This window comes from Schistocerca nitens, chromosome 2 (genome assembly GCF_023898315.1).
Source record: "Schistocerca nitens isolate TAMUIC-IGC-003100 chromosome 2, iqSchNite1.1, whole genome shotgun sequence".
In the NCBI taxonomy this organism is placed as follows: domain Eukaryota; kingdom Metazoa; phylum Arthropoda; class Insecta; order Orthoptera; family Acrididae; genus Schistocerca; species Schistocerca nitens.
The window spans coordinates 1,058,221,789-1,058,249,225 of NC_064615.1; the positions used below are offsets into that span (position 1 = coordinate 1,058,221,789).

A 27,437-nucleotide genomic window follows, 5' to 3' on the forward strand; every position below is an offset into this window, starting at 1 on the left:
CGGTGTGTGGCGGAGGGCACTTTACGTGCCACTGTCATTACCCCCCTTTCCTGTTCCAGTCGCGTATAGTTCGCGGGAAGAGTGACTGCCGGAAAGCCTCCGTGCGCGCTCGAATCTCTCTAATTTTACATTCGTGATCTCCTCGGGAGGTATACGTAGGGGGATGCAATATATTCGATACCTCATCCAGAAACGCACCCTCTCGAAACCTGGACAGCAAGCTACACCACGATGCAGAGCGCCTCTCTTGCAGAGTGTGCCACTTGAGTTTGCTATACATCTCCGTAATGCTATCACGATTATCAAATAACCCTGTGACGAAACGCGCCGCTCTTCTTTGGATCTTCTCTATTTCCTCTGTCAACCCAACCTGGTACGGATTCCTCACTGATGAGCAATAATCAAGTATAGGTCGAACGAGTGTTTTGTGAGCCACCTCCTTTGTTGATGGACTACATTTTCTAAGGACTCTCCCAATGAATCTCAACCTGGCACCCGCCACACCAACAATTAATTTTATATGATCATTCCACTTCAAATCGTTCCGCACGCATACTCCCAGAATTTTACAGAAGTAACTGCTACCAGTGTTTGTTCCGCTATCATATAATCATACAATAACGGATCCTTCGTTCTATGTATTCGCAATACATTACATTTGTCTATGTTAAGGGTCAGTTGCCACTCCTTGCACCAAGTGCATATCCGCTGCAGATCTTCCTGCATTTCGCTTCAATTTTCTAATGCTGCAACTTCTCTGTATACTACAGCATCATCCGCGAAAAGCCGCATGGAACTGCCAACACTATCTACTAGGTCATTTATATATATTGTGAAACGCAATGGTCCCATGACACACCCCTGGGGCACGCCAGAGATTACTCCATTGAGAACAACATGCTGTGTTCTGTTAGCTAAAAACACACAGCTGGTCTGATATTCCGTAGGCTCTTACTTTGTTTATCAGGCGGCAGTGCGGAACTGTATCGAACGCCTTCCGAAAGTCAAGGAAAATGGCATCTACCTGGGAGCCTGTATCTAATATTTTCTGGGTCTCATGAACAAATAAAGCGAGTTGGGTCTCACATGATTGCTGTTTCCGGAATCCATGTTGATTCCTACAGAGTACATTCTGGTTTTCCAGAAATGACATGATACACGAGCAGAAAACATGTTCTAAAATTCTACAACAGATCGATGTCAGAGATATGGGTGTATAGTTTTTCGCATCTGCTCGACGACCCTTCTTGAAGACTGGGACCACCTGTGCTCTTTTCCAATCATTTGGAACATTCTGTTCCTCTAGAGACTTGCGGTACACGGCTGTTAGAAGGGAGGCAAGTTCTTTCGCGTACTCTGTAGAATCCAACTGGTATCCCTTCAGGTCCAGTGGACTTTCCTCTGTTGAGTGATTCCAGTTGCTTTTCTATTCCTTGGACACTTATTTCGATGCCAGCCATTTTTTCGTTTGTGGGAGGATTTAGAGAAGGAACTGCAGTGCGGTCTTCCTCTGTGAAACAGCTTTGGATAAAGGTGTTTAGTATTTCAGCTTTACGCGTGTCATCCTCTGTTTCAAAGCCATCATCATCCCAGAGTGTCTGGATATGCTGTTTCGAACCACTTACTGATTTAACGTAAGACCAGAACTTCCTTGGATTTTCTGTCAAGTCGGTACATAGAATTTTCCTTTCGAATTCGCTGAACACTTCACGCATAGACCTCCTTACGCTAACTTTGACATCGTTTAGCTTCTGTTTGTCTCAGAGGTTTTGGCTGCGTTTAAATTTGCAGTGAAGCTCTCTTTGCTTTCGCAGTAGTTTCCTAACTTTGTTGTTGAACCACGGTGGGTTTTTCCCGTCCCTCACAGTTTTACTTGACACGTACCTGTCTAAATCGCATTTTACGATTGCCTTGAACGTTTTCCGTAAACACTCAACATTGTCAGTGTCGGAACAGAAATTTTCGTTTTGATCTGTTAGATAGTGTGAAATCTGCCTTCTATTACTCTTGCTAAATAGATAAACCTTCCACCCTTCTTTTATATTCCTATTTACTTCCATATTCAGGGATGCTCACTGATTCCCTGTTCTGCGCTTACAGAGTCGAAAAGTTCGGGTCTGTTTGTTATCAGTAGGACCAAGATGTGGTAGACGAGTGTGCCAACATTACCAACAGAGACGTCCAGTTTAGTGGCCGGCCGCTATGGCCCAGAGGTTCTAGGCGCTTCGGTCCAAAACCACGCGGCTGTTACCGTCGCAGATTCGAATCCTGCCTCGGGCATGGATGTGTATGATGTCCTTAGGTTAGTTAGTTTCAACTAGTTCTAAGTTTATGGGACTGATGACCTCAGATGTTAAGTGCCGTACTGCTTAGAGCCATTTGAACCAGTTTAGCAGTGAGGTGTTTGTGTGTGACACGTCGTTCTCTTCGAATAAGAGAGTCGGTACGTTACAAGACTATTGGAGTCACCGCTGGCTGGCAGGGAGGCAATAGGACAGGTTTGCGCGACCTTGCTACGATGAAAACAGACACCTCGCCCAACGACTCTCCGTCTTTTTGTTCACCGTTAGGTCGGCGGAGACATTCTGCAGGCGCATATGAATATCTACGATCTCTTGTTTTCCGCCTCAAAAACTCAATGACAGTTCCTTGCTAGGAAAGCTCCTGCGTTACAAACTCTATTTGGAAAGTTACGTATAGTGCGTGCCACCTGTCGGAACTTCACGAAACTATGGGGGCTGAAGCGGAAATATTTCTCGATACCCCACAACCCGCATTATTTAAACTGAAACCGGCTGAGAACCCGTGGTCTAGGGGTAGCGTCTTTGATTCATAATCAAAACGTCTTCAGTCCCGGGTTCGATCCCCGCCACTGCCTAAATTTTGATAAATAATCAGCATTGGCGGCCGAAGACTTCCGGCATAAGAAGTCAGCCTCATTCTGCCAACGGCCTTGTCAAAGAGGGCGGAGGAGCGGATAGATGTTCAGGGCACTCTCTTGTCCTAGAGGTGAGAAATTGCCCCTAAAGGCGGAAGGATCAGCAATGATCAACGACATGAGGATGCAGAAGGCAATGGAAACCACTGCATTAAAGACACGTAACGTGTATCCTCAGGACATGTGGCCTGTAATTGAAGAAGTGTCATGATGATCTCTCCATTGGCAAAAGATTCCGGAATAGTCCCCCATTCGGATCACCGGGAGGGGACTGCCAAGGGGGAGGTTACCATGAGAAGAAGATTGAATAATCAACGAAAGGATAACGTTCTACAAGTCGGGGCGTGGAATGTCAGAAGTTTGAACATGGTAGGGAAACTAGAAAATCTGAAAAGGGAAATGCAAAGGCTCAATCTTGATATAGTAGGGGTCAGTGAAGTGAAGTGGAAGTAAGACAAGGATTTCTGGTCAGATGAGAATTGGGTAATATCAACAGCAGCAGAACATGGTATAACAGGTGTAGGATTCGTTATGAGTAGGAAGGTAGGGCAGAGGGTGTGTTACTGTGAACAGTTCAGTGACCGGGTTGTTCTAATCAGAATCGACGGCAGACCAACACCGACAACGATAGTTCAGGTATACATGCCGACGTCGCAAGCTGAAGATGAACAGATAGAGAAAGTGTATGAGGATATTGAAATGGTAATGCAGTATGTAAAGGGGGACGGAAATCTAATAGTCATGGGCGACTGGAATGCAGTTGTAGGGGAAGGAGTTGAAGAAAAGGTTACAGGAGAATGTGGGCTTGGGACAAGGAATGAAAGAGGAGAAAGACTAATTGAGTTCTGTAACAAGTTTCAGCTGGTAATAGCGAATACCCTGTTCAAGAATCACAAGAGGAGGAGGTATACTTGGAAAAGGCCGGGAGATACGGGAAGATTTCAATTAGATTACATCATGGTCAGACAGAGATTCCGAAATCAGATACTGGATTGTATGGCGTACCCAGGAGCAGATATAGACTCAGATCACAATATAGTAGTGATGAAGAGTAGGCTGAAGTTCAAGACATTAGTCAGGAAGAATCAATACGCAAAGAAGTGGGATACGGAAGTACTAAGGAAAGACGAGATACGTTTGAAGTTCTCTAACGCTATAGATACAGCAATAAATAGCGCAGTAGGCAGTACAGTTGAAGAGGAATGGACATCTCTAAAAAGGACCATCACAGAAGTTGGGAAGGAAAACATAGGTACAAAGAAGTTAGCTGCGAAGAAACCATGGGTAACAGAAGAAATACTTCAGTTGATTGATGAAAGGAGGAAGTACAAACATGTTCCGGGAAAATCAGGAATACAGAAATACAAGTCGCTGAGGAATGAAATAAATAGGAAGTGCAGGGAAGCTAAGACGAAATGGCTGCAGGAAAAATGTGAAGACATCGAAAAAGATATGATTGTCGGAAGGACAGACTCAGCATACAGGAAAGTCAAAACAACCTTTGGTGACATTAAAAGCAACGGTGGTAACATTAAGAGTGCAACGGGAATTCCACTGTTAAATGCAGAGGAGAGAGCAGATAGGTGGAAAGAATACATTCAAAGCCTCTGTGAGGGTGAAGATTTGTCTGATGTGATAGAAGAAGAAACAGGAGTCGATTTAGAAGAGATAGGGGATCCAGTATTGGAATTTAAAAGAGCTTTGGAGGACTTACGGTCAAATAAGGCAGAAGGGATAGATAACATTCCATCAGAATTTCTAAAATCATTGGGGGAAGTGGCAACAAAACGACTATTCACGTTGGTGTGTAGAATATATGAGTCTGGCGATATACCATCTGACTTTCGGAAAAGCATCATCCACACAATTCCGAAGACGGCAAGAGCTGACAAGTGCGAGAATTATCGCACAATCAGCTTAACAGGTCATGCATCGAAGCTGCTTACAAGAATAATATACAGAAGAACAGAAAAGAAAATTGAGAATGCACTAGGTGACGATCAGTTTGGCTTTAGGAAAAGTAAAGGGACGAGAGAGGCAATTCTGACGTTACGGCTAATAATGGAAGGAAGGCTAAAGAAAAATCAAGACACTTTCATAGGATTTGTCGACCTGGAAAAAGCGTTCGACAATATAAAATGGTGCAAGCAGTTCGAGATTCTGAAAAAAGTAGGGGTAAGCTGTAGGGAGAGACGGGTCATATACAATATGTACAACAACCAAGAGGGAATAATAAGAGTGGACGATCAAGAACGAAGTGCTCGTATTAAGAAGGGTGTAAGACAAGGCTGCAGCCTTTCGCCCCTACTCTTCAATCTGTACATCCAGGAAGCAATGATGGAAATAAAGGAAAGGTTCAGGAGTGGAATTAAAATACAAGGTCAAAGGATATCAATGATACAATTCGCTGATGACATTGCTATGCTGAGTGAAAGTGAAGAAGAATTAAATGATCTGCTGAACGGAATGAACAGTCTAATGAGTACACAGTATGGTTTGAGAGTAAATCGGAGAAAGACGAAGGTAATGAGAAGTAGTAGAAATGAGAACAGCGAGAAACTTAACATCAGGATTGATGGTCACGAAGTCAATGAAGGCAAGGAATTGTGCTACCTAGGCAGTAAAACAACCAATGACGGACGGAGCAAGGAGTACATCAAAAGCAGACTCGCTATGGCAAAAAAGGCATTTCTGGCGAAGAGAAGTCTACTAATATCAAGTACCGGCCTTAATTTGAGGAAGAAATTTCTGAGGATGTACGTCTGGAGTACAGCATTGTATGATAGTGAAACATGGACTGTGGGAAAACCGGAACAGAAGAGAATCGAAGCATTTGAGATGTGGTGCTATAGACGAATGTTGAAAATTAGGTGGATTGATAAGGTAAGGAATGAGGAGGTTCTACGCAGAATCGGAGAGGAAAGGAATATGTGGAAAATATTGATAAGGAGAAGGGACATGATGATAGGACATCTGCTAAGACATGAGGGAATGACTTCCATGGTACTAGAGGGAGCTGTAGAGGGCAAAAACTGTAGAGGAAGACAGAGACTGGAATACGTCAAGCAAATAATTGAGGACGTAGGTTTCAAGTGCTACTCTGAGATGAAGAGGTTAGCACAGGAAAGGAATTCGTGGCGGGCCGCATCAAACCAGTCAGTAGACTGATGACCGGCTGAGAAAGAAATATCTTGCATTACATACCGAACACCCAAGTATGACACGTCCATTGGAGTTAACACCATAACTAGAAACAAGGTATAGGTCAAAGATGCAAAACTGCGATCCACAGAGACCAACGTTCAATTTTCCTTCATGTAAGTAAGACAACAAAGTGTGAATTCAGTCCGGTTTAAAAAGTTTCTATTCGTATCTTCTGCAACACCGATGAAGTAATCTACCTTCGTTTATACACGGTTCGTTCAAAAAATTCCGAACTTTGCCGATGAAATTTTTCTACGCTTACCTTTTACTTACTGCAAACTGTCTCTTCGAAACAATCTCCTCCATAATTGATACACTACTCCCAACGCCTTTTCCACTTCCGGACGCAGTCTTCGTACGTATGAGAAAATATGAGAAAAAGTACCACCACAGCTATATCTTGAGAATGTGTTTATTGTCTCACACGACTAGTTTCGCCGGCACGTCACCGCCATCCTCAGGCCCCACCACTGCCAAAAAAGTTTCCTTCGAGCATTTACTGTGGGATCCTTACTACTAGCTTTCGTCAGTACACCGTGTCGAGTATAGAGTCCTGCTGAAAGCTAGACCAAGTATGCTAGTAACATGGACTCCACAGCAAATGCGCCAAGAAAATCAAATATTCTTTTGGCAGTGGTGGGGCTGAAGATGGCGGTAATGTGACGCCGAAACTAGCAGTGTGATAGAATAAAGATATTCTCAAGAAACAGCTGTCTTGCTACGCCTCTTGCTGCGAATTTTCTTTTATCTCGTATATCGTTGCAAATCTTCGTCCTTTGAACGGGGTTTTCAACTTCGGAAATAAAAAAAGTCCGCGAGTGTCAGGTCTGGAGAGACTGAGGATGAGGCAGCATTGTGATTTCGTTTTATGTGGAATAGTCACGCACCAATAGGGATGAATGTGCGGGTGCGTTGTCGTGATGCAAGAGTAATGAATAGTCTTGCTACACGTGAGGCCGTTTCCTTTCTAAATTTTCTCGCAGGCGTCGCACACGTACCGGTAGTACCATCGATTAACAGTTTTTCCCTGTGGCACGAATTCATGATGAATTAACCCTTTAAAGGCAAAGAAAACTATCAACATGGCTTTGACATTTGACCTGTCCGGACGAGCTCTTTGTGATCTTGCAGAATATTTCCCAACCCAATGTGAAGGTTCAACCTTGGTCTCAACATCATAACCTTAGACCCATGCCTCATCACCAGTTATGAGTCTGTTAAGGAATATCTCGCTCTCATTTGTGCGATCTGAAAGCTATTCACAGATTGCGAGGTGAAGGTCTTACTGGTCTTGACTCATGAGCCGTGGGACGAACTTGGTGGCAACACGATGCATTCCAAGAGGCTGTGTCAGGATTTCGCGACATGATCCAACTGAAATGTTGATTGGCACGCACAGTGATTGGCACGCACAGTTTCGTTGGTGTTCCTGACATGAATGTCGTCGGTAGACGTCGAAGGGCACTCTGAACGAGGGTAATCTTTAACTTCCATTCGGCCATTTTTAAACCGTGTGAACCGTTCCTAAAACTGATTATGGCTTAAACACTCGTCACCGCAGGCTTCATACATCAATTGGTGTGTCTTTGTAAAGGTTTTCTTTGTGGAACGTGCAGTTCTGGTGAAAGGTTGTTCTATGATGACTTTCAAATTAGCGTGAACGTAAACCAGGTTGATTACTTTAAAATTCTTGGAGATCAAGTGATGCGCTTTCACCTACATTTTCGTGATGAATATGTATTGGATACTCTCGCCTACCAACATGACGACATTTGTGTTTACAAGACTGTAAACATATTCGGTTTGATGAACACTCGCGCGCCTTATTGTACTTAGTACGGATCGTTAAAACAATCGAAAATAATTCTATGCTGATTCCTCAGATCTCAATGTCCTAGAGTCTTGGTTATGGGGACACTTGAAGGAATTCGTCTACGCCACGCCAATCAACGATGTGTGGACACTATAGAGTCGCGTCATTAAAGCGTGCCAGCAGGTACAACAACAACCGGGTATACTTCAAAGTGCGACTCATTCCTTACGCCAGAGGGCACAGGGGTGCAGTGTCGTAAATGGACGCCACGTTGAACACCACCCTTAAACATGTATTTATTGCACAAAGTGTGCATTTCGGGAGACATGTTTATTGGACGTATCTCACAAAGTATGAGTTTCGAGACCCATTTTTAATGGACTTATTTTTCTTGTTTCGATGGTTAGTACCATTCCTCAAAGTATCCGAAACTTTTTTTTAAAAGTGAATTGAACACAGGATAACAGGTTAGCTAGATAAGTATTACTAAACATATAGAAGAAAAATGACTGTCGGAATAAAATTCAAAAAAATCAAGATGAAATCAATGTTCATCAAGTAGACATAGAAAACACTGAAAACTTCACATTCAAAACTAACAAATTTGAAGATTTTGAAAGAAATGGAAAAACAAACGTAGAACAGTCTTCCCCGACGAACAGACGAAACAGTACAGTGAGAAAATGAATAATGCGGAGAAGGAAAACTGAGACATTACCGGGAATATGAATTCTATATTTAGTGCATAGCAGGCTAGATTCAACACAAGAGGTATTTGTCTAATACGTTTTCATTAAGTAAGCCATAAATTTCTTTGTAAAAAATTTCTGTGGAACAGAAGAGGTGGCGTCCATGAACAGACACGTTATTGAATGAAGTTTTATCCTGTCCATTCAAAGAGCTCCAGTTTGCTCTCTCAGCGACACAGCAGCGAGAATTCATTCTGGGACATCCCTACAGGAGTCTTGTACAGGAATGTTTAGACATGACTCCTAAGGGAGAAATGAAGTGGTGTAAGGTAAGATAAAACTGCTGTCCACGAAACCGAACCTGTATGCATTATTTCTGCTTAGTTTCAAATGTAAGTCTGCTATTTATCAGATGGTTCAAATGGCTCTGAGCACTATGGGACTTAACATCTAATGCCATCAGTCCCCTAGATTTAGAACTACTTAAACCTTACTAACTTAAGTACATTACACACATCCATGCCCGAGGCAGGATTCGAACCTGCGACCGAAGCAGCAGCGCGTGCTATTTCTCAGAGATTATAGTAACAGCATTGTGCACCCTTCAGTTTTAAAGAAGACTAAGAAAATCATGTTATTTGTACTGTCCTTAAGGGTGTTGTTATTCCTCCAGAACTCCCCCTGATTATTTATAACAACTTCCTCGAAAGAACGTATGTACTTTGATGCTTTAGGAAAAATACGTAACTCCTTAAAATGTCGTATACAAGACCATCGTGGATTGACCCCACATTTTATTCTTAATGGATCGGTTTTCGATCACGAACTGCTCATTCTTAAACGTGATTTACACCTGAATGTAATTATGAATGTCATTAATGAATTGAAATAAACAACCTATGTCTAACTTGATGTTACCCAACATTTTCAGTGACTCAATGTATGTACAAGCGACTTGACTGTGTTGGTGGTGGTGGTTAGTGTTTAACGTCCCGTCGACAACGAGGTCATTAGAGACGGAGCGCAAGCTCGGGTTAGGGAAGGAGTGGGAAGGAAATCGGCCGTGCCCTTTCAAAGGAACCATCCCGGCATTTGCCTGAAACGATTTAGGGAAATCACGGAAAACCTAAATCAGGATGGCCGGAGACGGGATTGAACCGTCGTCCTCCCGAATGCGAGTCCAGTGTGCTAACCACTGCGCCACCTCGCCCGGTTTGACTGTGTTGTTTAAAAACCTCTAAACCGCGTGTTTTCCCTATTTCAGTTTTCATCAAACCGTACATCCGAAAATTTGGAAGATTCTGATTTGCTAGCTCTTCCGCACACTTTTAATTTTATTGTATGTATTGTTAAAGGTTCCGTGAATGATGGCAAACACATTCGTACAGCTTGTCATAGATTTAGTAGCGAGAGAGCTTATTAGTACAATGTAGTGAAGTTTTGACTTGAAAAGGAGTCATAAGTAGCGTTTTGATTTCTTCAGCAGCTGTTAGGAACATTTCCAGCCCTCAAATACCTGTTAAAGGGTTACTCCAGGCTACAATTTTTGGGGTAATACGAATGCAGAAATACCCATACGCTTTCATGACGAGCTCTGGCTGTGCCGGTAAACAGAAGTTATTTATTCATACGTACATCTTTATGTAGGTACACCAGCTTATGCTTTATTCCATAAGACGACATCGCTGCTCTAACAGAACTCGTTTGGTAGATGGACCATTTTTTTTTACACAAGTAATTCAATACACGGCGTGATCAGCATTATTGAGCGACTTAATTGCCATAATGCTTTAGGTTCTCCGGTTAGGCCTGTAGCTATTCTGTAATATCCGCTCCAGAGGTAATACACGATCCAGTCATATTAATGTGACAACCACCTATGTTCGACGTCACCTTGAAGTAATTAGTCACAAACGGTAGGTGGCAGCACTAGCAGTGGCGGGTATATAAAGCAGAAAACAGTGCAGCCGTTGAATTGAAGAGAAAACGGAGCGATTTATCTCATGCCCAAAACGGCATGATCATTGGCTTTCGGGACAAGAGTGGAAGCATTTCAGGAATCGAAAAACTGTAAACTGTTCTCCTGCCGCCGTGGTTAAAGTATAACGTGCATCGAAAAACTGCGCTATGCAAAACCGGCGCTGAGGCAACTGTGGTGCAGCAGCGGCCACAGATGACAGCTGTGAACGGCGGCAGGTGGATTTGTGCTGTCGAATAGAGGTGTAACTGTTGAGCAACTGACCCCTCAGATGAACCAAGAGTGTCTCCTCTACGACTGTTCAGCGTACGTTGCTCTACATGGACCTCCACAACAGGCGACTACTTCATCCATCCATGGTGACTGCAGTCCTTCAGCGACGATGGCTGGGAGTTGCGTGACAATAACTCAACGAGACTTCCACTGAGTGGCAACAGGTGACCTTTCCAAGTGAATTGCGTTTTATATTCCATCGGCATGACACATCAAAATGCAAACACTCTGCAACAACTGCCTGAAGGGCCCAGGTGGGAGGGGGGGGGGGGTTTCATGCTCTAGGGAATGTATTCGTGGCATTCCCTGCATGATCTTGTCATTCTGGAAATCGCAATGAATCAACACAAATATGCGTCTATTCTTGGAGCCCATGTCCACCCCCCACATGCAATTGGTTTTTCCTCGCGAAGATGGCATCTACCAACAGGACAATGTAAAGTGTATGGAAGAGCAGCAGGATCCGTTTACGTACTCCCCTGGAAACCAAACTCTCCGGATTTAAATCCATTCGAGAGTCTGTGGGACCAACTTGATTGGGCTGTTCGAGCCATAGGATCTCAACCGAGAAGGCTAGCGCATCTGTCCACAGCACTGCAATCGGCATGGCTCTACATCTCTGTCGGAACTTTCTAAAACTTCATTCACTCTCTTCCTACACGTATCACAGAAATCTGCGCTGGAAAATGTGGTTATTCAGGGTCAGATTAATGTGACAGGAGAGTGCAGAATGAATCGTCGGTGCACGTGCTCCATTATTGTTCAGTATCATCAGGTACCTTGGGCAACGGATACACCGGTTCCCGTGAGATCACCGATGTTCAGCGCTGTCGGCCGTTGTCGGCACTTGGATGGGTGACCACCCCGGCCGCCATGCGCTGTTGCCATTTTTCGGGGTGCACTCAGCCTCTTGATGTCAATTGAGGAGCTACTCGACCGAATAGTAGCGGCTTCGGTCAAGAATACCATCATAACGACCGGGAGAGCGGTGTGCTGACCCCACGCCCCTCCTATCCGCCTCCAGCACTGAGGATGACACGGCGGTCGGATGGTCCCGGTAGGCCACTCGTGGCCTGAAGACGGAGTGCTTTTTTTTAATAATCAGATACCTTATTGATACTGCTAGCGCTTAAATAATCCGACATGTCTGTTCTATTTGTACACAATCTAAGCTCAAATGCAGTTTCTTTGAAATGGAACTTAATATTTCTTTATGCCGCGTAATATGGTTGCTGCTTTGGGTAAGTTTCATTACATTCGGCACTTAAATTTTTGAGTTAATGCTGTCTTCCTGATTTTCTACGTTTCATGTTCGTTACTGAAAACGAAGCTGTATTATCTGTTTTTGCCTGAAGTACAAGATTTATACTCTGCATCATAGTTAACAACAGAAATACGGTAACTGGCAGATAGCTGATGCGACACATGGTATCTTATGTGCCTTTAAAAAAAGCTGCTGGCCGCTTTGCGTGTCGCAGAACAACCTTTTATCGACGCTGCGCGCATGTAATTGGTTCATAAACAGCGAGAGCATTTTCTCGATTAAAGAACCAGGTGAGTAGCGCACAGCAGCGTGCGTGGTACCTTCTGCTAGACTTCCAATGGTGCACAACAACGGATGACTGTAGATGTGACGCAAAACGGGATCTCATAGCTTATCGCAGAGGCCCGACAACAACAGAACAGTGTGTGTGAGTAGCGTATTTATGCCAAATTTTTAGTTGTTTCATCAAACATAAATCGTCGGCATCCGGACGCATTGTCCTCGTTCGAAGACGTCAAAATTAGTTTGCGAATGAGTGCTCGTTCTAAAGGGTCATGATGTCATAATCTCAGCTCACGTTAAATACAACAAAAGATGTGTGCAGTAGGCACTACGTTACTACCTGGAGTTTTCCGCCGATAGAGGTTTTAATACGTATTGTTAGAGAGACGACAAAAGATAAACTGGATCAGTTATAAAATAATTGTGAGGTTTCTGCTCTCCCTTATCTTTGGGAGTACGAACACAAAACTCGCACGGAAACGCACAGTAAACCGCATCATTCCATACGTTTACTCAATATTCAAAATGTTTGCGTGCGTTTGTCGATGGTGTAGCGTGTAGACGAAATATGCAGTGAAAGTTCTATAATACGTGTGATCATAAGTTCTGCATCCCCACTAGATCTCGGTACTAACATGTAAATTTGTGTAATAGTATGGGGAAAGTCATCCTTTGGGTAGAAAGTATTTCTATCGTAGTGAGTATAGTGTGTGGTGTTTATCCCATACTGTCTTATAAGAGACATCGAGGAAGGTGCATATTTTAAAACTAGGTACAGCGTGTTAACATTATTAAATCAGCAGATAGCAGAAGTAATTACAGGCTGTCGTTAAAAAATATCATATGCAAAGCCTTTTTCGTGTAATGACAACAAGCAAATACGTATGTATTCAACAAAATTATATGACTGGCTATGATTAGATTTCATCTTTTATAGTGTTCTTTTGATTTGAAAGATGTAACTAGAGGTTTAAAAACCGAATTAATTACTTGGCTCCCGTATCTTTTGAATAGTAAATTATATGAGGCTGCCGCGCGAGGTAACCGCGTGGTCTCGGGCGTTTTGCCACGGTTCTCGCGGCTCCCCCTGTCGGAGGTTCGAGTCCTCCCACAGGCACGGGTGTATGTCTGTGTTGTCCTTAGCGTAAGTAGTAAGTTAGAGTAAGTAGTGTGTAAGTTTAGGGACCGATGACGCCAGCAGTTTGGTCCCATAGAACTTACCATAAAGTTCCATATATGACGCTGCTGATGGAAGTAACGATGTAGATGCACACGTCTTTTAATTACTCTCTTACGGCCTCAGTACCAGTTTAATCTTTCTGTCTACACTTTGGCGATGCATAATTTCCGACACTGTGGAGGTTCTTCACGATTTTCTTAGTCGCTGCACTTGCAGTTGTACAACGTTTTACTCCATAGATATTTACGTCAGAAAATATCTACCAACTTCAGCCAAATTTGAGGCAGTGAACTTCCATTCAAAAAAGTTCAGTTTTTCAACAGCTTCTCCTTTGGCGCAAGCTATGATTTTACTTAAATGTTAAGTCATTCATGTAAATGAAGAAAGATTATATATTCACATTTATAACAGACTGTTTTATCCCTTTAGAGTTACATAACGTATGTATCCCAAATCACAACGCCCTCTTAGGTTGCCCCGGTTTTAACTGTCATAGCGTTGGTGATTTACAACGAATCAGTTCTGTTATTCATGGATCATTAGAGATTTGTGTTATTATCACCGTAATTCCGGATGACTGCTCATACACTGCAATAGGTTACAGTTGACATAAATGTAACTATCGATAGCACATATTCATCAAGAATTATTCAGCTCTTTTTGCATCCTGTATAAATATATGTGATTCGCAGCTAGACTGACTCACTCTAAAATGATTGTTCTTCCCATTGTAAGCATTAGTGTACCTATACCGCCAGGACTAGTTTAGTCTATATGTTGCAACGCCGAGTAAGAGTACAGGTTGAACATAGATACAGTCCACGTTTTAAAATTTCGGTTGAAACTCTGCCCTTTGCGGAAATCAAACCATAAACACAGTTGCTTTCTGTTCCACTATCAGTACCAAGTTTCTTTTTGTGCAGATGAATGACAGTTTTGTAGACTATAACAAGATACGTAATGGACGGACTATTTAGCTGAGTAATTTAGTCTCTAATTAACTTGTTAAGAACTAAAATAGTATCTTTCTACCGTAGCATGGAAATGACATTTTATATGGTGAGGCGAATTCTGCAATCATACTCTTACAATCATATTCTTCGATTAATAATTTGTCTTAGGTAAGAGCCAAAAAGTGTTGACACTTGATTTTGTTAAGTAAGGGTATGGAAACACGCTTTCCTCTGAGTGAAGTACTATATCCCAAATCCATTTTCACATGCTAAAATGACATGCAATTATGTGTGTCTCTTTTTGTAGAAACTAAACTCTCATGAACATAAAGGGGAGCCAGGCCACAACAACTGAGTTTCAAATCCCGGTATGGAAACGCTTATGATGAACAGCAAATTCTTGAAATTACTCTTGTTATTAATTAGCTTTGTTAAAACACTGTATATGACTTACAAATTTCAAAATAACAAGGAGACTGTAAGTCTTGAAAATACATAGAGAAATGTGGACGTGTTCATCTCCAGCCACTGCCTATGTGGGGTGTGCCCTGCCCTCTCAGCGGAAACCGATTTTCAGCTGTTGGTTTGAGTTTCTATTGGGAAAACAAGAACGCCGAATATATATATATATATATATATATATATATATATATATATATATATATATATATATATGTGTGTGTGTGTGTGTGTGTGTGTGGACTTCAGCAATCTCCGTTCGACGTATGCGGGGCACTTTGACATCTCGACGCTGACAACTCAATTCTGAGATCACAAGAACTTCCTTCTTATATCGTTCGAGGAAGTCTCATTCGCTTGCGTGGTGACTACGGGCCATTTACAAATAAGCAAAGAGAAATTTCAGTGTAACACGAAAATGAGATTAATTAGACATAGCTCTATACCCCTTCAAGTAACGTAGAACAAAATGAATATGTGAATTAGTAATGATTAACTGCCATTTCCTGAGCAGGAAAGAAATAGGAAAAACAACTCTTGGGCTCAGATGTTCTAAAAAATCCGTCATTAGTTGTTATTTTCTAATATCGACTTTTCATCGAGTAATGATTTTCATGCTATGAAACAAAATTTAAACCATTTTGAGTGGACCATCAGTTTCGCAGTACGTTGTTGTTCAGGAGTTAGACGGAACGAGGGAATTTCTACTGCTCACCATTTACATTATTTTTTTTTTGTCGTCCGTTCAGTAAGTGCCTACATAATAGCGTTTCTATTGCTCGTATTCCAGCGTCAACAAACCAATTCAGAACCTTCGCAAATTCATATGTAACTGATATGTCATATGTATGTGTCTATGGTTCTCTAAACATGTTGCTTAAAATTTAACTACAAATTCCAGAGCAAATTAGCCAGCGTCGTTTCTGGCTATGAGAGGCACTTCACAACGAACTGATGGGAGTCGTAAGCCTACATCCTATTATTTATTAACGCAATCATATTTTTACGCCATAATGATCGATTCTTCCGCACCTCTTGGTAGAACAAATTTACATTTAAGGATAAAACATATTTATTATGTAATAGTGGTGTTTGTAAAATAGCTTGCATTGACCGTAACAAATGTACATTTGTCAAACAGGTTGTGCTATAGTGTCTAGACTGACTGAGCACGAAAGTAGCTGAAGATTACATGCGTCATGCTCGACTTTTTCTGAGCATAGGCTGTAGGAAGTCATAGATATAATGACCACACAGAAAGGTTACATACCGCCAAAGAAGGGAACAAATTTAATTTGCACTACGTTGAATAAACATTTAATTCAAAACTCCCATATGCGTATATATCATCAGTTATAGTTGAACACATACCCACTCAAGTTCCACATTATCCAATCAACCAGCGCCACACTCCCAGACATCAGTCCAAATGATTACATTTTTTCGTCAAAAACCTGTACCACAGAATAATTGCCGTTTACCCTACTTTGTTTCTCATCATAGCCTTAAATATTATACTCATACGACTTGTATGATAGTGTCTTTTGGTTAAGTACAATTTATGATACTATTCATCCCGTAAATTTTAATTTAACATGCTTGGTGAACAGCGTGGGTGAGAAGCGTTCAATTTGACATTTCTCAACTAATGTCTCGAATAAAGAATCTGGATGTATTGACAGTTTCTTGTTTCCCTACACACTAGTGTCTAGTGAACGCTAGTAAGTTTTGTCCTGGCGATGTTCAAAATTAACAAATACTAGAAGAACAAAGAGGTATTTCAATAAGTATGTACAAATCCCTTTTCATCTATTTGAGATGTATAAAACGATCACCTTCAGATCAATGTCCAACGCGGTGCTTTTGGTATGTTTAGAATTACACGTTTGCAGTGTGTTAGTCACTGTCACTGTCCTTACCGGGATCACCATTGTGCTGCAAGTAGATTTAAAGATGGCCGCTTGGTAAGATAAAAATACGTCATGTAAAAGTACGTAACTCGTTAAGAAATTTATCAATCACGGTCGACTCCTCACGGTCATAATGTCAAAATTTATACACTGTATTGTATTGTATGTTAACCGGGGGCCCAGAAAAGACAGAGAGGCTCCCGCGACGACTACCGCAGTCCACTTCACCCCTCCGCCGTCCCACTCTTTCAGGGTTACTGTGCGGTTCGGCCCCCGGTGGACCCCCCAGGGAACGTCTCACACCAGACGAGTGTAGCCCCTATGTTTGTGTGGTAGGGTAATGGTGGTGTACGCAGACGCGGAGAACTTGTTTGTGCAGCAATCGCCGACATAGTGTAGCTGAGGCGGAATAAGGGGAACCAGCCCGCATTCATAGAGGCAGATGGGCATCCGCCTAAAAGCCATCCTCGGACTGGCCGGCTCACCGTACCTCGACACAAGTCCGCCGGGCGGATTCGTGCCCGAGCCTAGACGCTCCTTCCCGATCTGGAAAGCCGTGCGTTAGACCGCACGGCTAACCGGGCATTAGAGTGATACCCAAGATGAGTTTTTTATCGAGAGGTAACCAAATATTACGAAAACTACACATCGGAAAACTACGTAGTCAATGTTTTTAATATGCTATTTGGCGATAGCCGTGTTGATTCCCCCCTGCTCAACCCCATGGGGGTAGGGTGCGGGGAATTTTGGAATCTGAAATAAGAACATCCCATTTTGATTGCACAACAGGATTCTACTGGAACAAAATACGCTACTCCTGTACGTAACACTTTCGTCGATGCACGATAGATGGCGCTTTTATCTACCAAGAACATAAATGAGTTCCAAAACGGTATTATCTCGAGAAAATTGCACTTGATAGAGGGAAAGGAATCAGACGTGTTCAGCAATGGTAAGAAAAGCTTGTTTGAGGTGTCTCCTTCCACGTCTCACCAATGGAGTGCTCATTTGTAAGAATTATTTCCCAGTAAGTGCTCAAACATTTCGCCTAACACTCCGATGTATTTATTATTTCGCACATGGAATGACGCGCCACAACTGAGAATTGGATCTAACGTAACATTCTGACAGACGTCGGCAATACGTGGTACTGTGTTATCCCAAGTTGTTGGCACTTCATTATAAACTTCATTCTTCAAATAATCGCACAAACATAAGTCAGCTAAGATCTGCCATTCATGCATGCCAAGATAATGAACCCCCCCCCCCCCTTCCGATCCACCGGCGATTGTACACTCGATCTAATACTTCCCGTGTTGATATAGAATAATGTGCTGGACAAATGTCGTGTTGAAACCACATTGTTTATCGCAGTTCCACTGGGATGTCTGTAAGCAATAGTGGAAGATCGTCCTGCAAGAGTGTTGGTTATTTATCATTATTTAAGATGTCACCGATAAAAAATAGACCAATGACTTTTGTCACCGATTATTCCACGCCAAAAATTTACATTTCATGGATGCTGATGTTCAGCTCGGCGTAACCCGTGTGGATTATCTACATTCCTATAATGTAAGTTGTGTAGATGAATTGTAATGTGATTCGTAAAGGACGTCTGTTCAGAGAATCATACTCGAACAAAGAAATTGTGTACTCTCTGTATTTGCAGAATCCACCACTGTCAAAATGTCACTCTGTTCTAGAATTCACAGCGATAAACTTCCTGATGGAGATAATGTGAAACTGGCGATAATTTATACGTTTCAAAATTCGGCAAACAGCAGTCTGACTAAATCCCGATTTATGACTTAATTGCCGTGTGCTAACGTGTGGGTTGTGATTCACGGCAGCTAATACCGCAATTTCATTATTCTCTCCGGCAGGTTTTCTTCGTAAGTTTTTTTTTTTTTGTGGTGGCACTGTTTTCTCTGTGGAGAACAGCCGAATAAACCGTAGAAAGAAGTGCGCGGTCGCACCCTGTTCGGAAAATGTTGAGCATAAAGGGTTACAGCATTATCGACATTCCTGACAGCTTTTCCACGAATGTAAACCATTTCTGCTTCTCTTCTATCGTAACAACCTGCCTTCTAACTAACAACACAGTTAGGAGAGGAAGGAATATCTTTGAGTAATGAGGGACTAGGTGGACGCCATGAGATAATGAGTGAATGAATGTAACAAAACAAAAGCACGCAGAAAATTGCAGGTCACTGATTCGTTTGCCACACACCACTGGTTTTCTTTTTTGATCCACTGCACTTTTCTCGAGATAAAACCATTTTGGAATTCAATTGTGTTGTTGGTCGACGACATCGTTACCTCCTGTGCAACGACAAAAGTGTTAACATTCAAAATTTAACATTTTTCTTCCCATAATCCGATTCTGCAATCAAAATTGGATGTTTGTATTTCATATTTCAAAGATCCCCCCCCCCCTCCATCTACATTTTTTCAAAATATTGAACCCGTATTTATCTGTTTCTCTTTTTGTTTTAATCCGAAACGTAGTTTTAGAGATATTTCGTTGTCTCAAAATAAAATATTCAGTCTGTATAAGGGACAGTCAAATGAAAACGAGACAGATGCAAAAAGTAAATAAACTGTTTATTATTCAAAAGGTAATAGCCGTAATCATTGTGTGACAAGGCGGTCAATGCCTTCATGGAAAACTGTTTGCTGTTGCCTAGGAGACCTTGCTTATATCGAGGCGTGCACCTCTTCGCCCGAAACAAATCGACAGCCGCGGTTGCCGGGGTTGTTTTAACCACGTTGCAGAAGCCTTTGTTCACAGTCCATTAAGCTCCAATCTCACCCCATGCGATATCTATATTTTTGGAGCCCTGAAGCAATGCGTTCCTGGCTGTCGATTTCCTTCGGATGAAGAGGCGCAAAGCGTCGATACTCTCATGATTCCATATGCACACGGAAACATTTTTTCCACGAAGGCATCAACCACCTTGTCTCTAACAGTCACGGAAACTGCTTATAAAATAATAACCGAATCACTTAGTTTTATCCGTCTGCCCCTTATAAGAAAATAACTTTCACCACTGATTGTTAGCCAGGTGGCGTAGCCGTGCGGTGTAGGCGCCTTGTCACAGCTTGCGCGGCTGGCCCCGTCGCGGGTTCGAGTCCACCCTCGGGCATGGGCGTGTGTGTTGTTTTTAGCGTAAGTTAGTTTAAGTTAGATTAAATAGTTTATAAGCTTAGGGACCGATGACCTCAGAAATTTGGTCCAATAGGACTTAGCATAAATTTACAATTTTTTTTCCACAAATTGCTCTTAATGAGAATGTGTACTGAGGCAACAAAAGCGATGAAATACCTCCTAATACTGTTTCCGACCGTTTTCTTCCAAGCTTAGAGCAGCAGTTCGACGTGGCTTGAACTGAAGAACTCAACGGCAGTTCCCTACAGAAATATTGAACTTTGTTACCTCTGTAGGTGTCCATAATGGCGAAAGTGTTGCCGGTGTAGGATTTTGTGCACGAACTAAACTGACGATTACGTCCCGAAAACGTATGATGCGATTCATGTCGAGATCTGGGCGGCAGGATCATTCGTTCGAATTGTCCAGCATGTTCTTCAAATGAATCGCGAAAAACTGTGTCCCGCTGCCATGTTTCATAGGCATCCATAAAAATTCCATCTTACTTTGGGAACATGATCTAGGGCGCTGCAGTCATGGACTGTGCGGCTGGTCCCGCGGAGGTTCGAGTCCTCCCTCGGGCATGGGTGTGTGTGTTTGTCCTTAGGCTAATTTAGGTTAAGCAGTGTGTAAGCTTAGGGACTGATGACCTTAGCAGTTAAGTCCCCTAAGAAGTCACACACATTTGAACATTTAATTTTTTTTGGGAACATGAAGTCCATGGATGGCTGCAAATTGTCTCCAAGTGATCGGTTTAGTTGGACCAGCGGATCCAGTCCATTCCAAATAAACACGGCCCACACCATTATGGAGCCACCACTAGCTTGCACAGTGCCCTGTTGCCAATCTGTGTCCATGGCTTCTTGGGGTCCCCGCCACACTCGAATGCTACCATCAGCTCTTACCAACTGAAATCAGGACTAACCTGATCAGGCCACGGTTTTCGAGTCTAGACCCCAACCGATATGGAAAGGCCTTGCAGGTGATGTCGTGCTATTAACAAAGGCACTCGCGTCTTGTCGTCTGCCGCTATAGCCCATTAACGCCTAATTTTGTCGCTCTGTCCTACGTATGTCCCACATTGATCTCTGCAGTTATTTCTAGCAGTGTTGCTTGTCTATGAGCACTGACAACTGTAAGCAAGCGCGGATGCTCTCGGTCGTTACGTGAAAGCCGTCGGCCACTGCGTTCTCTGTGGTGAGAGGTAATGCACGAAATTTTGTACTCTCGGCACACTCTTGAGACTAAAGATCGCGGAATATTGAATTCCCTAACGATTTATATAAATGATATGCCTTCTAGTATTACAGGTGATTCAAAAATATTTCTGTTTGCTGATGACACCACCTTGGTAGTGAAGGATCTTGTGTGTAATATTGAAACATTATCAAATAATGTAGTTCATGATATAAGTTCGTGGCTTGTGGAAAATAATTTGATGCTAAATCACAGTAAGACTCAGTTTTTACAGTTTCTAACTCACAATTCAACAAGAACTGACATTTTAATCAGACAGAATGGGCATGTTATAAGCGAGACGGAACAGTTCAAGTTCCTAGGCGTACGGATAGATAGTAAGCTGTTGTGGAAAGCCCATGTTCAGGATCTTGTTCAGAAACTAAATGCCGCTTTATTTACTATTAGAACAGTATCTGAAATAAGTGACATTTCAACACGAAAAGTAGTATACTTCGCATATTTTCATACGCTTATGTCATATGGTATTATTTTTTGCGGTAATTCTTCTGATTCAAAAAGGGTATTTTTGGCTCAAAAACGGGCTGTTCGAGCTATGTATGGTGTAAGTTCGAAAACCTCTTGTCGACCCCTATTCAATAGTCTGGGAATTTTGACATTGCCCTCACAGTATGTATTTTCTTTAATGTCGTTTGTTGTTAGCAATATTAGCTTATTCCCAAGAGTTAGCAGCTTTCACTCAGTTAATACTAGGCAGAAATCAAATCTGCATGTGGAATGCACTTCGTTGACTGTTGTGCAGAAAGGAGTGCAGTATTCTGCTGCATCCATTTTCAATAAGCTACCACAAGAACTCAAAAATCTTAGCAGTAGCCCAAACACTTTAAGTCTAAACTGAAGAGTTTCCTCATGGCTCACTCCTTCTATTCTGTCGGGGAGCTCCTGGAAGAGCTAGAAAATTAAGCAAATTCCAGTGTTACATTCTTGATTTTCTTTATTTAAACTAACGACTTGTCGCCTGAATATGTTTCTTATATTTCATTTCACCTGTTTCTACAATCGTGTTATAATTTCATGTATTGACTCGTTCCATGACCATGGAGACTTCTCCTAAATGTGGTCCCACGGAACAATAAATAAATAAATAAAAATAAATAAATAAAATTTCCGCAATGGAATGTCCTCTCCGTCTAGTTCCAACTACCATTCTGCGTTTAAAGTCTGTCAATTCCCGTCCTGCGGCCATAAACACATCGGAAACTTTTTCACAGGAATTACTTGAATACAAACGACTGCTCCGGCAGTGCACTGCCCTTTTGTGCCTTGTGCACGCAACACTACCGCCATTTGTACGTGTACACATCGCTATTCTATGACTTTAGTCATTTCAGTGTATTTAACATGAGTAGCTATTACATATAGCAGCAAACCACATGCAAACTCGAAATTAAAGCGTATACCACTAAATGAGTTTGAAAGCGGTGGAACATTTAGAACACCGTACGCCAGTTTATTGTTAGTTTATGAAACTTGTGAAAGTAATTACCTTATATAATATCAGTAAACTGTGTAATATGGGCATCAGAAACAGAAAGATATGAATTCTTGAAAAATTAACGGCAAACAGTTGTTGTACAATCCTTTAATAGACTACCTGTTTCACAACTTTTGAGTTGCATCTTCAGGTACATTTATTCTCAGATCATTCTGCCGCCATCCGCCCGTGACGGTTTTCACCAACATATAAGAGATGCGTTCCGAGCTGACTCCCTTCTATGGCTGTGCCGGCCGTTGTGGCCGAGCGGTTCTAGGCACTTCAGTCTGGAACCGCGCGACCGCTACGGTCGCAGGTTCGAATCCTGCCTCGGGCATGGGTGTGTGTGGTGTCATTAGATTAGTTAGGTTTAAGTAGTTCTAAGTTCTAGGGGACTGATGACGTCAGATGTTAAGTCCCATAGTGCTCAGAGCCATTTGAACCATTTTCCATGGCTGTCTTCTTCATTCCACCTGTTTTAACTTTTGACTTTCGTCACTATTTTGTCGAATTATTACAGCCTGACTGGGAATGATCGTGCTTCCAATGTGCTCAACGTTTGCCGCGTAAATAATCTGAAAATAAATGTACCTGACGATGCAACTCTAACATTGTGAAATTGGTAGTACTATTAGAATATCATACAACAGCTCTTTGCGATTTATTTTAAAAAAATCATGTAATAGCCCACAATACCCGAGTCAAAATCTTGTCGTTGTGTCCGAGGACATTTGGCTTCACTGAGGTTGTCTACATAATTTGAGTAATCTTTGAAGAGGAAAATAGTTCGCTGCACCATTTAAGGGGTTCAGGTGACCAACATTGCTCTTTATGTTAATAAAAACTTCAAAAGCAACGTAGCACACCGCACGCAGTGTTTGCAAACAGACGGGCTTATTTTCTAATTAGTGACCGACGTTTCTAAGGTGATCAGTCCTCGTCAGAGTAATTAAAATTAATAGCTCTATTGCACTGGTTTTGTTTAAATCTGTTAACCTAACAAAAGGGGAAGCTTACAGGCAAGCAGATCTCAGAACAACAGACTGGGTATCGCATGATGATGACAGACCCAATGTTCGATTGGCATTTCAGTTCTTATAATAGCGTACGTGGGGGGAGAAACAATTACAGGTGAAAAATTACCATATCTTATTAGCATTGACCCATGTCACTCGCGCTAGCAGAAAGTAAAAGCAAAATAAAATAGTGTTTGCAGACATAAAGGAATAACAGCGGGGAGTTATCCATTGAACTAATGATCTATGAAGTAGTTCTACCCCTTGGCCTGCTGACTTCCGATCGTGCTCAAGAATGTTTCTTGAAAGTAGAAACAGTACAATTAAAAATTATATTTGCCTGTTAATGTAATTTCCTCTGTTTCATTAAAATAAAGCGATATCAGTTCTTTAAAAGACATAATAATCGTATTAAATCGTAAATGAAACTCAGAGTTCCTGCATCGCGCACAAATAAAATCTGTTGTACATTACATTGTCGTGATCTTACGTTCAGGGGCACAGTCTGGATGATTGACTGATCTGGCCTTGTAACATTAACCAAAACGGCCTTGCTGTTGTGGTACTGCAAGCGGCTGAAAGCAAGGGGAAACTACAGCCGTAATTTTTCCCGAGGGCATGCAGCTTTACTGTATGGTTAAATGATGATGGCGTCCTCTTGGGTAAAATATTCCGGAAGTAAAATATTCCCCTATTCGGATCTCCGGGCCGGGACTACTCAAAGAGGACGTCGTTAACAGGAGAAAGAAAACTGGCATTCTACGGATCGGAGCTTGGAATGTCAGATCCCTTAATCGGTCAGGTAGGTTAGATAATTTAAAAAGGGAAATGAATAGGTTAAAGTTAGATATAGTGGGAATTAGTGAAGTTCGGTGGCAGGAGGAAAAAGACTTCTGGTCAGGTGAATACAGGGTTATAAATACAAAATCAAATAGGGGTAATGCAGGAGTAGGTTTAATAATGAATAAAAAATAGGAGTGCGGGTAAGCTACTACAAACAGCATAGTGAACGTATTACAGTGGCCAAGATAGACACGAAGCCCATGCCTACTACAGTAGTACAAGTTTATATGCCAACTAGCTGTGCAGATGACGAAGAAATTGAAGAAATGTATGATGAGATAAAAGAAATTATTCAGGTAGTGAAGGGAGACGAAAATTTAATAGTCATGGGTGACTGGAATTCGACAGTAGAAAAAGGGAGAGAAGGAAACATAGTAGGTGAATATGGATTGGGGATAAGAAATGAAAGAGGAAGCCGTCTGTTAGAATTTGGCACAGAGCATAACTTAATCATAGCTAACACTTGGTTCAAGAAGCTCAGATGGAAACCCAGTTCTAAGCAAAGAGGGGCAAGCAGAAAGGTGGAAGGAGTATATATAGGGTCTAAACAAGGACGATGTACTTGAGGACAATATTATGGAAATGGAAGAGGATGTAGATGAAGATGAAATGGGAGATACAATACTGCGTGAAGTGTTAGACAGAGCACTGAAAGACCTGAGTCAAAACAAGGCCCTGGGAGTAGACAACATTCCATTAGAACTACTGACGGCCTTGGGAGAGGCAGTCCTGACAAAACTCTACCATCTGGTGACCAAGATGTACGAGACAGGCGAAATACCCACAGACTTCAAGAAGAATATAATTCCAATCCCAAAGAAAGCAGGTGTGGACAGATGTGAAAATTACCGAACTATCAGTTTAATAAGTCACAGCTGCACTATACTAACAAGAATTATTTCCAGACGAATGGAAAAACTGGTAGAACCGACCTCGGGGAAGATCAGTTTGGATTCCGTAGAAATGTTGGAACACTTGAGGCAATACTGACCTTACGACTTATCTTAGAAGAAAGATTAAGGAAAGGCAAACCTACGTTTCTAGCATTTGTAGACTTAGAGAAAGCTTTTGACAATGTTGAGTTGAATACTGTCTTTCAAATTCTAAAGGTGGTAGGGGTAAAATACAGGGAGCGAAACGCTATTTACAATTTGTACAGAAACCAGATGGCAGTTATAAGAGTCGAGGGGCATGAAAGGGAAGCAGTGGTTGGGAAAGGAGTGAGACAGGGATGTAGCCTCTCCCCGATGTTGTTCAATCTGTATATTGAGCAAGCAGTAAAGGAAACAAAAGAAAAATTTGGAGTAGGTATTAAAATCCAGGGAGAAGAAATTTAAACTTTGAGGTTCGCTGATGACATTGTAATTCTGTCAGAGACAGCAAAGGACTTGGAAGAGCAGTTGAATTGGGATGGACAGTGTCTTGAAAGGAGGATATAAGATGAACATCAACAAAAGCAAAACAAGGATAATGGAATCTAGTCGAATTAAGTCGGGTGATGCTGAGGGAATTAGATTAGGAAATCAGACACTTAAAGTACTAAAGGAGTTTTGCTATTTGGGAAGCAAAATAACTGATTATGGTCGAAGTAGAGAGGATATAAAATTTAGACTGGCAATGGCAAGGAAATCGTTTCTGAAGAAGAGAAATTTGTTAACATCGAGTATAGATTTAAGTGTCAGGAGGTCGTTTCTGAAAGTATTTGTATGGAGTGTAGCCATGTATGGAAGTGAAACATGGACAATAAATAGTTTGGACAAGAAGAGAATAGAAGCTTTCGAAATGTGGTGCTACAGAAGAATGTTGAAGATTAGGTGGGTAGATCACGTAACTAATGAGGAGGTGTTGAATACGATTGGGGAGAAGAGAAGTTTGTGGCACAACTTGACTAGAAGAAGGGATCGGTTGGTATGACATGTTATGAGGCATCAAGGGATCACAAATATAGCATTGGAGGGCAGCGTGGAGGGTAAAAATCGTAGAGGGAGACCAAGAGATGAATACACTAAGCAGATTCAGAAGGATGTAGGTTGCAGTAAGTACTGGGAGATGAAAGAGCTTGCACAGGATAGATTATCACGGAGAGCTGCAACAAACAACTCTCAGGACTGAAGACAACAACAACAACAACAACAACAAGAACATCTTACGTGCTGCGTTACTACTCTCGCACACGCGATGACATTCTTTTAATGGACGAAGATCGAGGATAAAATCTGTCCTGATCTTTCCGAAGTAGCAAGCGTGAAATTTGCGTAAAGCGACGCAAGGATCGTGCAATAGATGAACGTTTCACACGGAAGTGAAGAGGATGATTATATTTTAAAAATGACATTTTCATTGTTTTCTAGGAAGCGCTGATTTGAGAATGAAACGTTTTTCATCGTAAGTCTTGTTCGATACAGTGCCACCAAGGCCAAAGTAAAAGAAATATTTGTACGAAACAAACTAACACACAAGATAGAGTGTCATGCTTGTATTCCGAATTTTCAATCCGTCACATTCTTCAACTGTTTTACACACGAGTCGTTCCTTTTGGGAGATACTTGTCAGCTGCAGCATATACATTACTCCTGCTTAAGTAGTTCTCTGGTGGTGTTCACCAACATGTGCAACCCCTGTAATCAGAAATAAGCCGGAACCTACTTTTTACTTTAGACGGACTTTCTTTCCCTTACACTGTTACGCGATGTAGTACACCCTCACCATAAACAGGTACATAAACAGGCGCGTAATAGGCGAATAACAGGTGAAAG

The 27,437-nt window shown here is 41.9% G+C and overlaps 1 long non-coding RNA gene and 1 other non-coding gene across 2 annotated transcripts in view; both read right to left on the reverse strand.

The window, feature by feature from the left end:
- LOC126234786 (uncharacterized) overlaps nucleotides 1-27,437 on the reverse strand; it is a 514,880-nt gene that overhangs the window by 481,800 nt on the left and 5,643 nt on the right. The gene's annotated exons all lie outside the window — the stretch shown is intronic.
- Trnaa-cgc (transfer RNA alanine (anticodon CGC)) lies at nucleotides 9,782-9,854 on the reverse strand. Its single transcript has one exon. It is a non-coding gene; the product is annotated as a tRNA-Ala (tRNA).